General features: G+C 41.8%; 1 protein-coding gene across 2 annotated transcripts in view; it reads right to left on the reverse strand.

Moving 5' to 3' along the window:
- STARD13 (StAR related lipid transfer domain containing 13) overlaps positions 1-17,011 on the reverse strand; it is a 312,260-nt gene that overhangs the window by 269,155 nt on the left and 26,094 nt on the right. The window contains exon 2 of one of the 2 annotated variants that reach the window (XM_080377500.1): positions 14,610-15,670. The exons of the other annotated variant lie outside the window; for it this stretch is intronic. The gene's annotated coding sequence lies outside the window, so the exon portion shown is untranslated. The remainder of the gene's footprint in view (positions 1-14,609; positions 15,671-17,011) is intronic. 2 annotated transcript variants of the gene reach the window in all.

Consider the following 17,011-nt stretch of genomic DNA (forward strand, 5'->3'; position numbering starts at 1 on the left):
ACAAATATTGACCAGCGAGCCCCTAGAGGCTCATGAAGCTGGTTGAAGGCTGTAGAAATACTGATGCATCACAGAATACTAATTTTACAGTCACATCAGGGATAATTTAAAAAAATCATTAAAAAGCATTTTGAAAAAGCACAAAAGCATTACTGAGTTGTGCCTCAGTACTAAAAAGGCATTGGGATGCTGTGGGGGTTTTGCCCACCCTAAATTCCAGTGGAATCAAGAAACAAAGAATCATTAAATAACATAGGTGAAAACATTTCCAGTGATCTTGTTAGAAGACCACTTGGCTAGTTGCTGGCCTTATGCTTTCTTTATACGTTTGACTCAGAAGAGATTTGAATAGTTTTACTCATCCAAACTACTTCAGCCATCTAAAATAAGTATTTTAAAGTGTTGATAGGTCAATGCAATCCCACAGTTTTCTATTGTGTGTTTAGTATCATTCTTTCATCTAAGTGGATTTTCAGTCTATTTTGAAGATTAATCAACCATTTATTCTCAGCCAGAAATTAATTAACCTCATTCATTCAAATGACAATAATTCCAGCTATTCAAGGCCATTTTCCATGTTTGTGCCTGTCTTTCAAGACTCCATACAGTACTAAAATAATAAATACTCCATCACAATTATGGGGGAAATACTGTGTAGGAAACAAGAGGAGATGTGTATGTAATTTTTAGAATATTTTGAACTTTACAACTTCTGGAATTAAAGTTTACATCAAATTTAAAGACAAAAGCCTGTGCATTTTACACTTCATCTTGAGTAATGTGTTACTAGAAACAGGATTGATTTTTACCCTCAGAGCATTTTGTGAAGTAATTCTCAATCTGTCACCATGTTAATTCTTAAAAAAAAAAATCCTGGAAAACTGCTCTCCAGGGAGATGCAGCTTGTTTTGGCAAAGTAAGTCCTCAACAGAATTCTTTTGCTAGCATAACATAAAGCAATTTCCTGAGTGAAATAAGCTGTATGGGCAAGGGGAGCTGTTTGCTGTAATAACTGAATCTAGAATTTCTTCCATGAGAAACCTCTTGGTCAGAGATACGATTCTTCATTAGTTACTCTGCTCTTATTTAATGTAATTATTTAAGATAGTTCTTCAGATGATACCACACCAAAGAGCTACAACAACAACAACAACAACAAAGGATTAAACCCAGTTGGTGGTTTGCTCTGAACGACTGGCTGAATAGAGCAAAATAGATTGCTGGGGTGTGTCTTCTGCTGAGGCTCACACAGTCTTGGTTTGGTATGTTTATGGCTGTGCCATCTAGCTGTATTTTGTTAACGTTGATTAATATAACTAGATCTTATAGATACATCATCTAATAAAGCAATCCATAGGAATACTCTGAACTTTTTGTAAGAAATGTTATTGCTGCATTATTCATTTTATTGACTAGTGCACTCAGGGAATTAATCAATCTGAGCTGAAAAATAAATAAGAAGTCTTTGGATTTTTAGTATAGCTAGCAGACTCAGCTGAGGGAAGATGTGAGGATATGGGATGGAAGCAAAACTAGAGCTCCTCAAAAGCATTTTATTTTAAAAATGGTTCTTTTCATTAAACTGTGAGCAAAATTATTTCCCACCCGAGAAACAAACCAAATCAAACCAACCAACTATTCTGAAGTAGGAAAAAATTAGAACTGTTAAAAGTAAGTTTATGTTTGGTGCCACTACTCTGACATGTTGTAGTATGACAATATAATAGGTCAAATACTCTAGTTCTTCTTCTATTTTTTCAGTTAATTTAGGGAACAATTTTACTAGCATTAATAAAATGCCATTTCTGAAATAACAGAAAATAATTTTAAAAGATTGAAAAATAGTTTTTAATATTAATTCCTTCAGGAATCCCTGTTTTGATGTTTCCATCCTAATCTGCAGTAAAATATATTTTAAAATGCTAAAATTTCTTGCAAGATATGAATAATAATTTCTGCCATGCACGTCTAAACCCTAGAGAGGATAGTGTCTGCTCTAGAAAATTAACATAAATTGTCAAAATTGATAAAGAAGGATTATTAACCTCATTTTAATGATTCTTATATCTGTCACAGGCACCGGTCTAAAGATAAAGAGATGAAAAAAAAATGAAGCTAGTAGAAGATAGTCTCGGTTTTACTTACTGAAGCTACCTTGGGATACAAATGGCAAGGAAAGCCCTGGAGAAGGCAAAACTCTGAGTTTGGGTGGCTACAATTATGGCAACTGGGATAAATCTTTTATAAAGTTGCAACCATAACTTATTGCCTGACTAGGAGCAACAGGAGCCTGGAGCCTGACCAGTCACCCAAGACTTACTCCATAATCTAAGTTTAGGAACAGGGCCCCTTAGGCTCGGTCCATGTGACCAGTTTTTAATGTCTACCTTATAAATGAGCTGCATGTTAGAAGAGTCCGTCTCTCCAGGGACAGCAGAAGGAACGTAGGATGAGCACTATAGAGAGGTTATCTTTGCTGCCCAGATGAATCTCACAAGGACCATCCAGTCCAAAACTATATGTTTCACCAGGAGAGACCAAAACCAATCCTCTGGGAGCAGTTGGTTTAGCATGGAGTATCTCCATGGCTAGAGGGGACCAGAACAGGGCTCTGACATGCTTTGGGAAGCAATCAAAGTGTCAGTACTTCAGCAGGGACCTTTGAAGGACATAGCAGTTCTATGCATGCCTCATCCCCAGTTAATCTACAGATGCTATAGACTTGGGATTAGTCTGTCATACTTGTTAATAGGATGTTTACCATTAAAAAAAAATGCAGAGAGTACAGAGAGATACTGGAAGAAAGAACTGCTACCTTACTCGTTACTTCCTTGCACTTCTGGTGGAGTAAATAAATCCACTCTGAACACTGTTCAGGAAACTTGCAGCATGAATGTAGACCGCCTAAACCCAATAACTTGCTTATTGCTGCCCCATAGATCCAATTTAAACCTCACATTAACGTTTTCTTTGAGTAGCTTTTTCATTAGTAGATGTTTAAGTGTTTGGAAATGGGTGAAAACAAAGCTACTCAGCTTGCAAAGGGGCAGACCAGTGTCCCAGTTGCCTCCATGTGTCACGACATTTTTCAGAGTTGGAGGCACCAGCTGAAACTGGGACATTTCCTGCACAAACTGATTAAAAAACTTAAAAAGAAACAATTGCAAATCAGTGGGGAGATGCCGTTGTTTTTTTAAAGGGAGCCTAAGTTCATGCTTTACATGCTGTACTCAGTTCAGATTAGATCTTTTATTTTCCCTCTACTACATAAACATGAAAAGAGTGAATGAGGTGGAATGCCCATTTATGCCAGTATCATATTACTATTTTCGATGTCACAGAAACCTTACTATTCACCTGCCAGAAGTTCATCGGGATTGTGCAGTATTTGCTGTGTTCTTCTGCAGCACCAGAGCACCAGACCACAGAGGGAGTTATGCCATTTTGCAAGACCTACAATACTTTGTATAGAAACCTTCTAAGCATTTAATTAAAAAAAACAGTTATGCATTTTTTACTATTAGCTTTTAAATATCACCTCTGCTTTTAACCTGTAGGAGCTCAGCTTTGAAGACCCCCCCAAAATAGCATAGTAGACAGCATAGAAACAGCAAACACCACAGAAAAAGAACCACTTGTGACTGACAAGAAGCATCATCAGGGCAACCTGGTCACACTGCAATGGTGACAGTTCATTCCTGCGCATCTACTACCAGTTTCCACTACTTTGTTTGCCAGATTATTACATATACAGAGTAGCCTTCTGTTGAGAGAAGTACACTTCAATTTCAGCCCATGATCTCATATTTTACCTTTTTGCTATAGATTCAGACCTAGTTCAGTGTTCACCCCCTTAGGTACTTGTACACTGTAATTAAATCCTATCTCACCTGCTCCTTTTTCACGGCCCAACATGTTAAGGTCTTGGAGCCATTTCTTCAGAAGATGTATTCTCCTGTCTCCTAAATTAGCCTTGTTCCCTGGACCCCTTCCAAACCTTCCTCAGGGAATGCACCAAATTACAAACCTCTTGAAAGATTTAGAGGTCCAGCGGGGCTGCATGTGGTGCAGTCGCTGGGGGAGACTGGCGTTAAAGGATGTGGCTGGGCAGGTTAAAGTCAATGGAAGTTCAGCCCATGGAAAGATTAAAGGATCAAGGCTTAACAGCCTGAATGCAGTATGTGACCTAAAGACATTAGCAGGGATTCAGGCAGTGCCGGTTCAAATCCTACATCTAGGGCTAACTTTCATTGGTCTGTGTGCATTTTAATACCTGGTGTAAATAGTATGACTGTGGGGAAGCCCACGTAGTAATTGTAGTTTGCTCTAAGTGGTGCATAGCTGGTGGGGGACACCTGAGAGTGTGTAAGTTGCTGCAGGGAAAGAAGACAGCAAGGGTCCCTGTCCCAGAGGCTGTGGGGAGGCAGCAAGTTAGGAGCAGCTCTGGAAGCTGCTGGATTCCCATCCTGCCCGGAGCCAGGGCCAGGATACTGCTTAAAGCCGCCAGACCCCATCCTCCAAAACTGCTGGCCGGGGGGAGAGGGGGACCAGAGCTGGAGCGCCAGCACCCCCACCTCCTCACCCTGCCACTCTGGGGGCACATGGAGGGCTCTGCTCCCCAGCCAGCTTGGCCAGTGGCAAGAGGCTGGACTGCTGCCATCCCACCGTGCTGCAGGTCTGCACCTCCAGAGCTAGCATAAAGCTGTTACGACAAAAACATCACATAAATAAACCATCAGTGTAATTTGCCCTGAAAGCAAAAGAAATGTCCTGTTTAACTATGCCTGACTCTTCAGCTGATTGCAGTGAGTGCTGTGACAGTCACTATGATGTACTGTGTTCTTCTGAATAGTCTCTTAATAATAGCTGTGTGACAACTCATAAATGACATTTCTCATATACAACACCTGATAATGTCAGCTTCACTACACTAATACACCCATTTCTCTAATATCTAAATCTGTCAAATATCTAAAGAACGATGTCTGCCTAAAAAGCAAAGCAATTTTTGTGCTGTTTGTCAGAAGACTTTGCACTTTGTTTTCCACAGAAAATCAGATTATCCTTTCTGTGTCATAGGACAGTCCTAATCCTAGTAGGAATGTAAAATGTAAAATACAAATAAGGGCAGGAAAACAGATAGCAGTATTTGTCTATTTATCCCATGTAAATAGGTCTAATAAATCAAAGTAAGTTTTTAAAAGCAGGTCAGGAAGTTCTGAAACATGTTATTCAGAGGCCTTCCCTGTGAGAGCTGGAATTCTAGAGCTAGACAGCACATTTGCAAAAACTATGGAGCTCCATGAATGTTACATATTGAGCAGGACTGTTCCTTCAAATCCTCCATTGCATATCCTGCTATGGATCCCTACAAAATATGTGTCTAATCTAGTATTTTGTGTATCAGTCATGCCCCCTTTATAAAAGACCCTGGCCATGGATCAGCTAGTTTTGTTTAGTCTTTATCTGACTACTATATACTCACACTCCTAGAATCATTCCTTCCTTTTGCCTTTTATTTTGCTTTCTGTGGTTTTTATTCTGTCTCCTTCCTTTATATTATAGGTGGGATGAAGAAATCCAGTGTAAGTCAATACCAGGAGAGTATTTCCTTCCAGAACCCACACCAAAATGCTGTTCATTTACCTGTGGTCTCTTACACTTGGCAACCAGCTAACAACATGATTTTTTAAATGTTAAGGGGAAAAGTTCAGGTAATGAAACAAAGTCCAATTAGTGGGACTAATGTCTTTGAAAAGGATTAAAATGTGAACTGGCTTTGTTTACATGTTTTAGACAAAGTGGAAGAGAATTGTTGAAACGTCCCACATAAGCTGCAGCCATCACCAGTTGTCTTGCAGCACGACCACAGATGGCAGACTAGGAATCTCCTGTGAGAAATGGACCTTGTCTGAAGAAGCTTGCAATTTAAACAGGCAAAACAAGAGGCTGGAGTAAAAAGAGAGTCAGAAAACCCAAAGTCAGGCAGTAGGTATGTGATAAAGTCAGCGATTGCATAGGTCCAGGTGCCATTCCCATCTAGTTTCATTCAAGGACTCCAAGTCTTAGGTTATTCCCATAACAGTACAAACAGAAGTGGCAAATTAGGGCAGCCAAAGTCATCATCACTGTATCTAAAAGGTGCTGAAATCTAACTGAAGATTTTTTTGTTATTTAAATGAGCTTTAAACAGGCCTTGTATAGGCTGCAAGGCTACCTAGCAAGCCCGTGGCAAATCCAGGAGTACAGTTTAGGAAGCCTGGACTCTCACACTGCCACCTTCTTAGTCCTTTGCTGCTCTCTCCAACTCAAATGCATGATTCAAAAGGAGAACACAATGACTGCATGCTATATGGATGCAAAGCTATCTCCTCTGATTTGGTAAAACTACATTTTCATTTTTGTTTGTTAAAATACTTAATGTTTAAATCATCTGGTTTAACAGACAAGAAAATGCGTTTTGTTAAAAGATTCCTGCAATGTATGTATGGCCTGTTTAAATAACCTTTTTCCCATCTTCTCTGTAATCAGAGGATTTGAATTCTAATGCAAAACGGTCATGCTAGAACCTGATTATATCCCAGAGCTACAATTCTGAGTGGCATCAGTCCATGGTATCTGACGGTATTTGCCAAAAACATGTCAGGACTCCCCTATAGTTCAAATCGCCCCATAAATTCTATGCTTACACAACATAGGTGACCTCATACTCAAAGCATGCCTTAATGATCAAGCAAGTGGAAACGTTCAGTAAATACATTGAATGTTTGACATTGTTATCAGTGGGTGTTCCCTGGGTCTCTTGTGAAACAATCCCAAGATTAACGCAAGGCCAAGAAGTGTCAGCCAAGTGAAACCCTTAAATTTACTTAAGAAATTTAAATAGACAACAGTATTTTTCTGTGCTAAATTTCAGCAAAATATTTCTTATAGAAATATTGGCACCCCCCACCCCCACCCCATATTTTTTGAACAGTGATTTATTTGAATTGTTTTGATTGATTTTCATCTGAGCTATTGCTACTGACATTATAAAGCTGGGGGAGTATACTAGCCTCAAGAGGAGTTCTGAGAAATGAGGCATTTGAAAGTCTACAAAACCTTTGATAAAGTTTGTTATAGAAATGATGCTCAATATAGACAACTATTTCAGCCTTGAAACCTCTCTAAATCTGGCCTTAGAAACACTCCTGATGAAAGGAAGGTTGATTCCCAAAAGCAGAGTGCAGTGCCCCTGCTACAGTGCACAGAGGGCTTGGCTGCTCCTGATTCCCACCTCAGCAGAAGGCATTGACACGCTATAGCAACGTAACAGAGGGAGAAAGGAATAAAATCAGAAAGAAAATAATAATTTTGTATTATTTCTATTTCTGTGTTAGAAACGATATTGAATTCATGGATACACAGGTGCTTTCCCACACTGATGATCAAGTGACATCTTATGGCAGACCTATGGGGCAGGCTCTCAGGCCCTGCTGGCAGCGGGGTCTAGCCACGTGGCTTTCATGGCCTGGGCAGCATGTAAAAGAAAGGTTTAACAGCTTTGTGCCACAGCCACCATGCTTAGCATTGTCTTTCTTTTGTAGTGTTCAGGACTTTATAGGAATTTGTAGGAATTAAACCGTGACCCTGTAAATATTACACACACCTGATTATGTACCTGATTAGCCTGCTGAAGTGAATGGGACAACTCAAATGCTGTATGTACAAAGGATACACAGGGCAAGGGCTGCGGTTGGAAACTTCATGTTAATGTATCTTATATCAATATAGAGACATAAAAGAGACATTTAAAAGTCCCACAGCTAAACCTATCAACAGCAAGAAGTGCAAACCTGATTTCCTGACCTGCTGGCTGGCACACAGTCAAAAGCATCTCCTGGTTACCTTTGCACTGAAATGATTTCCATCAAATAATTCACATTCATAAACTACAGAACTTAAATGGAACACTACAAATGACAGATTTGCGATGGTCTGAGCTGAAAGAAACTTACTGCCTAAGATTACAGGTACCTGTATGACCCTACAAGTCGGCTATAATCCTGTTCAAGGTGGTGGTAAAAATGATGGATTACAATCATGTTTGTGCGCTACGTTACTAAGTAATGAGCTGCACTGTACTACATGTTTTGCCTCCAGGAACATCTACTTATGTCATTCTTTTTAGTTGTCTTTTGCAGCAGAACATCATAGTTCGATAACCAACATCTTCAGTTTTGGGGGTGTAGTATTGTGATGAATCTTTAGTCTCAATTACTATGTGTAAAAGGAAATACTTCCAACAGAATGGTCCAAGGATTCTACAGACAAAAAGATAATCAGGTATGAACATTCATTAGCAAAAGTTTTCAGCCTTCCCTTCTTACCTCTGAATTCAAAACCTCACTATGTCAATGAGCACATTCACAAGTAAATACGTGTGAGCAGAAAAGCAGTGCAATACCCCTCCCAACAGCATCTGTGTTTTCAGCTCTGCCGTACCTTCTGGTGGCCTTAAACTAATCTGATGGCCTGACTTTCAACAGCATCCAAATATCTAAAGAAAAATAAAATCATTTAAAGGGATGTACCATGCACCTAAACAAATTAAGATTGTCCCATTCGCTTGTATACTTCAGGAATGAACTTGCAGACCCTGGTGGTGAGGGAAAGCTTTAAGGACTGACTTAGGAAAAGAGCTGAGCCTGCACTGAGAAATGAGTGGGCTGCCATTTGTTCTTGACCTGGACCCCACAGCCCTGAAGAGGCATTAGGAGCACCCCGATGCAGTTCTCTGGCCTAGTATAATTTCTTTATTCCTCATAAAAGAGAAAGCTTAGTTTAATTTTAATCACAGGGTTTTTTTTACTTAGGGACTAGTGGCTACGTGGCTAGCACCTTACTGGAACAAGTGATACCAGCCATTAAGTGATAGTTAATGGCTCAGTAATGATTTTTAATGTGGCTAAAAGGCTATATTACAATAAACAGAGAATATGCTTATCCTATTACAGCTAATGCCAAGGAGAAAATCCTCTGTGACTCCTCCATGTGCAGACAAACCAGACATTGACAGGCCCAGCTGCCAGCCCCATTTTACCAGTTTATCCAATTCGTCCTCAGTGACTAATTGCATCTTGTCTTGTTTCAAATCTAATTCCATCCATTATCCAAGATGGATAATTTCCAGGGATGCAGTACAGGGATGGGAACATCTGCAAAGAATAAAACCTGCAAATCTACTTCCTGATATATGCACCCCATGACTCTTCTGCCTACGTTTCTTCCATCTGAGTAGGTCTGTGTGTGCAGAGAAGAGGAAAATGAGAGGCACAAGCCACTATCTGAATAGCCGATGTTTTGTTTATGCATGCCACATGGCAAAAATGAGTGTATAGCTTGCCATTGGTGATGACATGCTAAGGTCACTGCCTATAGCATTGTCACAGCACCATCGAAACTAGCTGGCTGCAACAAGGCTTTTACCATCACATACCAGGTTAAACTTCAATAAGTAGCGTGCCTTGCCCCAGCATAGCCACCAATCCCCCACAAAGTTTCAACAGTTCATCTACTGTTTGTGCTGTTTCTTCATACTCTTCAAGCCAGTCCCTCTGCTTCTTGCCTCTGCTGCATCCCTCTCCTTGTCTCTCCTACATCCAGGGCACTCCCTCTCCTCCCTCTGCTTCTTCCAGGTCTCTCTTCATTGACTGCTCCTCTTCTATACCCCTTAGAGCTATTTAACAACTTAGCAGGAACCAGCCACAGTGGCACTTTATCCACATCAGCCAACCCACCGTCCCTGAAGCCAGCCCACAGCTGTATATTATCAATGTTAATTAACCTGCCTTCATTCCTCTATAATTCCTCTACGCAGCATGAACCCATGTATTTACCTGCACTCTTCGCCTGCTCATACCTCTGCTTCTTGCCTCCTGTTAGATGAGAAGCTTATTCAAGCAGCCATCACCTTTGTGTTGTGTGCCTGTACAGCAGCCAAAACAAGGGAGTTGTGGTTCAGAGAGGATGTCTTATGCCAAAAGGTAACACAAATTAAAATACCTCTGTGTAAAAAGGACACATATTAGGTCATTGTCTACACGAGGTAAAGTAGCCTAGCAGGACCACATTGCCCAATTCTGAAGGGGCAGAGGTCTCTTCAGCACTCTTGCCTCCCCATTTCTGTCCCTACTAAAGCCATCTGGGGACAGAGGATGTCTTAGCAGCTTCTCAGTAGATGTCCTTCATTCTTAAAATGAATGGGTCTTAAAATTCAACCCAGTGTTTCAATGGGGTAGTGACTTTATTTGGAAGCGATCTGAAGGAGCAGAAGGTAAGGTAACTCCTTGTCTCCAGGAAAAGAGCAACAAGAAAAACCAAGGGATCCTCTTTTCCAAAGGTGTAAATCAGCCTTTTAAGCTCACAACCCCAAGGGAACTGCATATGCTATCCATAAAATGAGATTGCTTATGAAATTGGATGTTTGTTTAATTCATCGGTGTTTGTGTGCTTGGCTGATCATAAATCTTAATATGTAAATCACCCAACTACATATATCTGAGCACGTTCACTGATTTCCGTACAGAAGACATTACAGAATTCCCTGTTTAGTCATTACCACTGTTTTAAAGGATCTTTACAGAGCCAAAATGTGTCTCCCACTCTCAGCTCTGCACCAGTGGCCTCAAACCCTGCCAGCTGAAGGTGGGTTTAGGGCCCTGAGCTGCACTCCATGTGCAAGCCCGGCTGCCGATATGGACCCTGCTGACTTCACCCCAGCTGCAGGGGGACAGAGCTCTGAACCATGCCCATGCAGTGCTTGTGCCTCAAGCCCACACTAGGGTATGGGTCCCTCAAGAGACTCATTTGGGCATTTAGGACCATCTGTGCCTCTTTCTGAATCACAGAGGGGTTCTGGTGGCCAGTGGTGCCAAGGCCATCGAGCAGATGCACATTTCCGTGGTGCAAGGAGGATGACATGGATGGGAAGATTTAAGATCTCACCGCCCCAGCTAATAGATGATCTGAACTGGTCTCTATAAGTCTGCAGCTCAACTCCAGCCCCTGAGCCCATGTCAGGTACCAAAGCAGACAGCACAGTGCATTTTTAACGCAGAGTTTATGGTGCTAGTTTATGTGTTTTAAGGCTGTCAAAGCCAAGATGCTGTTGAGCTCATTCATCTCACAGAAGGCAGCAGCATGATGGAGCATAAAACCACACCACTGACACAAAAGCAGAGTGAAGATAATTTAAAAACAAAGCTAAACATCTGCTCCAAGAACGAGCTCTCTAATGCATAGATGGGAGCACTAAAGTTTGAAACATTACTGAGTGTTTAACCAGTACCACACCAGCTGTTAGACGTTTTTGGCAATGGTGCAGATATTATCTGGCAAGTTCTCATGAGCAGCTGACAAGAATGAAGAGTGACAGATATAAGAAACAGAAAATGCCAACCATATGGCATGAATATTACGCTAATGTTTCAGGTGTCAAGCAGTAGTTGCGTGTGTTTAATTTGAGTGCACAAAATTTATGTGGATTTTAATGATTACACAATGTTATACACAATTACATTTACATCTCCATATTGTTACAACTGTAATTTTGCCATTTAACAGTAATAGACACTGCACTAAATTTGTCCACTTAGGAGCAATGTTGTTATCTTTATGGCTTTAATAACACGTTTCCACCTCACAGGTGTAATATTTATTCCTACAAACAGTGCCACTGCAGTCAATGAAAACGCATGTGATCCAGTCTGCAAGATGCTGCTGGCTGACGCTGTAGCGTTAGGTTGTTTGGTAAATGCTAACAGCCCATGAGAAGTGCAGCAGCCAAGCTGTTCATGGGTATGTCTCCACAAAAATCAAGGATGCTGATTTGATCCCCACACCTCTTCATGCTGCTGGTGGTGTTGTATTCACCATGCGTTTTCAAAGAAGGGGCCGTCCCCTGCCTTGACCTGGAGGGAGACCTCATGGGAGATGGGCATCTGAGCTTCAGGCACTGAAGGTGAGCCCCACAGGCAGCCCAGCTCTGTCGGGTTTCCCAAAGTGACCTTCTAGCTGTTTTACAGACCATGTGCCACATCAGAACTGGATTTTCTCCCTGGGAAGTGGAAGTAGCAAAACTTGGTGCCATAAAATTGTGTATCATAATGGCTCTGCATCTCACACTTGAAGAAGCTTACAGCACCCTCATATCTCTGATGACAAAGGGAAAGGAAAACCAGCCCAAAGTGCTGGTATTGTCAGCAGCAGGCTCACATAGACAAGGCATAAAAATGTCTGTTTGGTGAAAGCAGATTTGTTTGATGGTTGATTTTGGGCTGAGGCTGCTTCTCCATCAGTGCATAGAACAGTACATAACATGTGTGGCATCTGTGCTGAGGCATGGGGCAGTGGCTGTACTGACTGTGAAGAAGGCCAATAGCACTCCTTGTATCCATTTCACAGAATAAATAAAATTAAAAAAAAAAAAAAAAGCAGGATAGGGATAACTCAAAAATCAGCAAAGGTCCTACTAGGGATGAGGAACTGGGCATTGGTGGACCACTTTGCCAAGAGAATGGGCTTGATATGGACATTGCTTACTGCAACATTTATTTGCATCCATGTAAAAGAATTAAGTGGTAAAAAAATCTCCTTTTAAACACATCTGTGGGAAAGTATCCACTCCTTGTGGCATGATATGGTGGCAATATCATGCAGATACAATCAGTGTAGGCCAAACTTCGTTACGAAGACCCAGACAGACACACACAGCAACTGGTAGAGCACGCCTGGGAAAGATGCGGCTGGGGCTGGGAAGTCATAGAATCAAAATCATAGAATCATTTAGGTTGGAAGAGACCCTTAAGAGCATTGAGTCCAACTGTATAAACCTAACACAGTCTGGAGACTCCCTGGCTCTGAGAGGAAAAGAGGAATTCCGATGTCTTGCAAACGCTCCTGGATGTATCTGTTATTCAGCTCTTTGCTGTGCTCTTGAGCTACACTGAAGATTAATTGAGTAGATAGAAAATGTCTGCCTATCCCCACCTGCCACAGTTGCAGTGTTAATATTAAGCTGATAGAGCATATATTGGCTTTAGCTGGAGTAAGCACTATCTATCATGAAAGCCCCAAAAGATAGCTCAGATGTTGCAAGGCAGACTGAATATCTGCCTAGAGATAAAAGTTGTGTCATTCTCTGGCAAGCTTCTCACTACAGAAGCTCGCTGAAGGGCAGGTTGCCCCCCATGTGGCTCTGACGGTGGCCTCGCTGGCATGATAACATTTCCATTGCCCTTAGATGCAGCTCATACTTTCCAGGTTCTTTGGGAGCAGCATCTGCTTCTACCAGGCCTTGGAGTCTAGCCAGCACTTACTCTCCCGTAAGCCTTCGCAGCCCACTAGGGCTCCTCAATTTACTACCTACCTTGTCACCCTAATATCATATCAGCATGTCTGCCTGCTCTCGATTGCTGTACTGGCAATCCTATCAGCAGTGCGAGGCAGAACAGCACTCTCAGTATTTTTATTTCCCTGTTTTTCTAGAGGGCATAACCAAGCATTTTCATAACTGCAGTCTGACTTTTTCCTCTTTGAAAATCTTCAGGCCAAGTTGGCATCTCATTTTTCTTTCTTATATAGAGTTTTGCACTTCAGGAGAGTTAGCTCACAAGAATATTTTCAAAGCAATATTCAATGTATAATTCATATTAACACAGGACTGATGCTAGTCCAGACACCCAGCTTTCAGGTTACGCTCTGGAGACTGCATTTTTATATGTAGAGAACGGCTCTGATCCTAATGCCAAGCACAAAAACAATTACAAAAGGAGGAAAAACACTGCCCTCCTATTACCCCTAAGTGCTGCAAAGGCAAAGCAAGGGCAGCATTTAGGCATAGCCAGAAGTGAGATCTAAGTCCCAGAAGTGAAGGTAGGGTACAGCTGTCCCACAGTGCAGCTTGCAGTTTAGTGCACTGCCAGTTGTCCTGTTGCACCAAAGATATCTTAGATCCATATATAAGATAGCAATCATTTTAAATTACTTATTTTGCTCTGAAGAGGAATGAAGCATCCGGTCTCAGTTTGCAGGTGACAACCAACAGCTCTACTGGTGGCAATGACTGTCTTCTCAGTGGTGAAAAAACAATGGAAAGAAAATGATTTGGGAAGTACAGCAGAAGCAGTGATCTGCATGGGTACCAGTGCACCTGCAGCACCTGCAGAGAGGAGGCAAGGATGTGCCTCCTGGCACACTGATTCAGGCCACTGGCTGAGGCACAGCAAAGCCTGTGCCATCCCCTGCACAGCGCCTGGTGAGGGGGATGTGGAGGAACAGCAGACGGTGGAGCCTGGTGCAGACATGGGCAGGCAGGAGCCAAGGGACAGGAGTGAGTGCTGCTGCTCCCTGCCCTGGTATTTATCCTTGGGTTGCCTTGGGGAAGGCATTTCATATCTCCAGGTTTCTGTTCCTCCTCCCACTTTTTGTTTCTGATCTTTTCAGAGTAGGACCGTCTCCTAATACATGTTTATACAGTGACTAGCACGATGAGGCCCCGATCTTGCTTGAGGCCTCTAGGCATGACTGTAATACAAACGATAAATCATCATCATAAAACAGGAGCTCACAGATCCATAACTTCTGTCATAACTCCTGGCTGAAGCGTCAGCAGCTCACAGACACATGGCAAGGTCAGGGAGACCATGAAGGGCCGGAAGAAGTGAATCCACACAGAAAAAAGGAGATGCTGAATGGCTTTGAAATATTTTTAATATCTGTCAGTGTTATACTCATGTCAGTTCACAGATGATTTCCTTTATTGATGTCACCTCCTGACAGCAGCAATATGGCTGAGGAAACCATTGAGCCACATATCACAGCAGAAGGAGATGACGGTCACCAGGGTGCAGCCTGCAAAAAAAGATGCACGAACGGTCAGCAGGTGCTTCCCGTCCACGGCTTTTGTGCTGCAGTCCCCCAAGCAGGCAGCCAAGCTTCAGCAAAAGCATTTCTTTGTCCTTTTATGGAGGTCTACTGACCCTTTTTTGTATCTCTCCTCTTTTTGCCCTCTGTTCCATGGAAGAAAGCTGTGTGAGTATTTCATGCAGTGGTTTTCAGCAGCTCTGGAGACTCCCTCCTGTCTGTGAGTCAGCTCAGACGTGCACAAGGCATGCTTCTCCAGCAGGCATTCCCAGGCAGCCTCTGGGTGCACGGCTGAATTCCGAAATGGACCTATCATTGCTCAAATCTGCACCAACCAACAACATGCTTTGCAAAAGCTGTCATCATGCTCTAGGGTTACACATTTTTTCAGTGTCCCCTAACCTGTAGAGGCAAGGAGATTGGGAGACCAAAGTGTAACAGGAAAGAGTTCACTGCAGGAATGTCAGGAGCTGACGGTACAAAAGCCAGCAGTTATGTCCATTAAAAGCAAGTCAAGTGAGCGTACAAATATCTTTAAATCATTATATCTGGCAAGAAGCCATGCTGTGTTTTCAGCCAAAGTGTGATACTTTGAGAAAATGTAGCTTCAGTGAGCTGCATATCAGATGAAAAAGAAGCACTAGGGAAGGTTCAAGCTGTGTTTAATTGAAAAAATATTTTGTTCTTGATGAACTGAAGGATTTACGCTATTCCTCCCTGTAGCATTGCATCTTCCCGGTAACAATGACCAGTCTCCTCCTTATTCCTGAGAATAAAAGTTTCAAAATATTTTTAAATGTTTCAAAAGAAATTTAGTCTTTAAAGTTTTTCCTGCTGTAAGCTGCTGAAGGCTAGCCTATCTGACACGTTGGTTTGATGGCTTACACAACAGGGAATACTGTCTTATTCCAGTTATGACAGGAGCTTCTTCAGCGACTCATGTTTGCCGGATGACATCGTTTGTTAGGCAGACCATTACAGTAAGAAGCAATGATATTGCCAAAATCGTGCATGCCATTAAAAAAAAGAAATCAGTCCCAGATTCAAATCCTGGTGCATTAGCAACACCAGAATAATTCCACTCACTCCATATTTGTGGAGTAAATCTCTGTAATTAGGGTGAGAATTGGGCCAAATAGAGAATTGGCAGAGCTGATAGCATAAATCAGATGAACACAGAGAATTAAAACAATGGAGCAGGAAGGAGAAAAGTGAGGGGGGCTGAGAAGTGACATAAAATAAAGGATGTGTGAAACAGATGTGCTCAAACCTGGCTGAGGATATGTTTTAGGATAAATGAAACAGGCAACAGTGCAAGAGGCAGTTTTCCCTGGAGGCCTACCCAGTAGTAAAGTACTTTAAAGAAGAATTTTAATTCAGAGAATATGCCAGTCAGTATGATAACACATGCATTAGGCGCAGAGAAAGGCCAGCACAGAAGATCCAGAGGAAGAAAAAGAGAAAAAATCAAGGAACTGGAAGGCTGGACAGAAAGCAGAAGTTTTGAGAATGTGCAGAAACCAGACTTGGGAAGGTTGGACACTACCTGAAGGCAAAAGGCACATCAGTCTTCCTAAAGAAAGCAATTCAAATAATTTGGACTGCCCTTCAGTATGATCTAAGTGGGCTGCTGACACACTTAACAAGTTACATGCAATGCCACTAAAATGTTGCATGGATATTCTTGTCCTTCATTTTACTGCTGCTGTGACAATACAAGAGCCCACAAAGCATCACCAAAAGTGTCCGCTCTCTAGGCTGACTATGCTTGTACCTTGCTGTATGAAGGCCAGATCCTGGTAATGTTAGGCCAGCATCCCATCGTCTTTGCAATATTCAGACACCCTCTCAACTACCTTATTTAAATCCATATAAAACAAAGCTTTTTGCATCCTGGTTTCAGAAGATCAGCTTATCATCTCTCAGTCTATCATCTGCCACTCTTGCTTTCCTTTCCTTCCCCTCATATTTAAAGTTAACCCAGTAAACTTTAAACATAGCTTTTAATATAGTTAAAAACTTTTAATACTGTTAATTTTAATTTTTAATATAGCTAAGCTAGTAAAATCATGTTCAAAATCTCTCCTTGAAACCTACTTCTGTTGTG

The sequence above is a fragment of the Falco punctatus genome (assembly GCF_963210335.1).
Source record: "Falco punctatus genome assembly, chromosome: 2".
NCBI lineage: Eukaryota > Metazoa > Chordata > Aves > Falconiformes > Falconidae > Falco > Falco punctatus.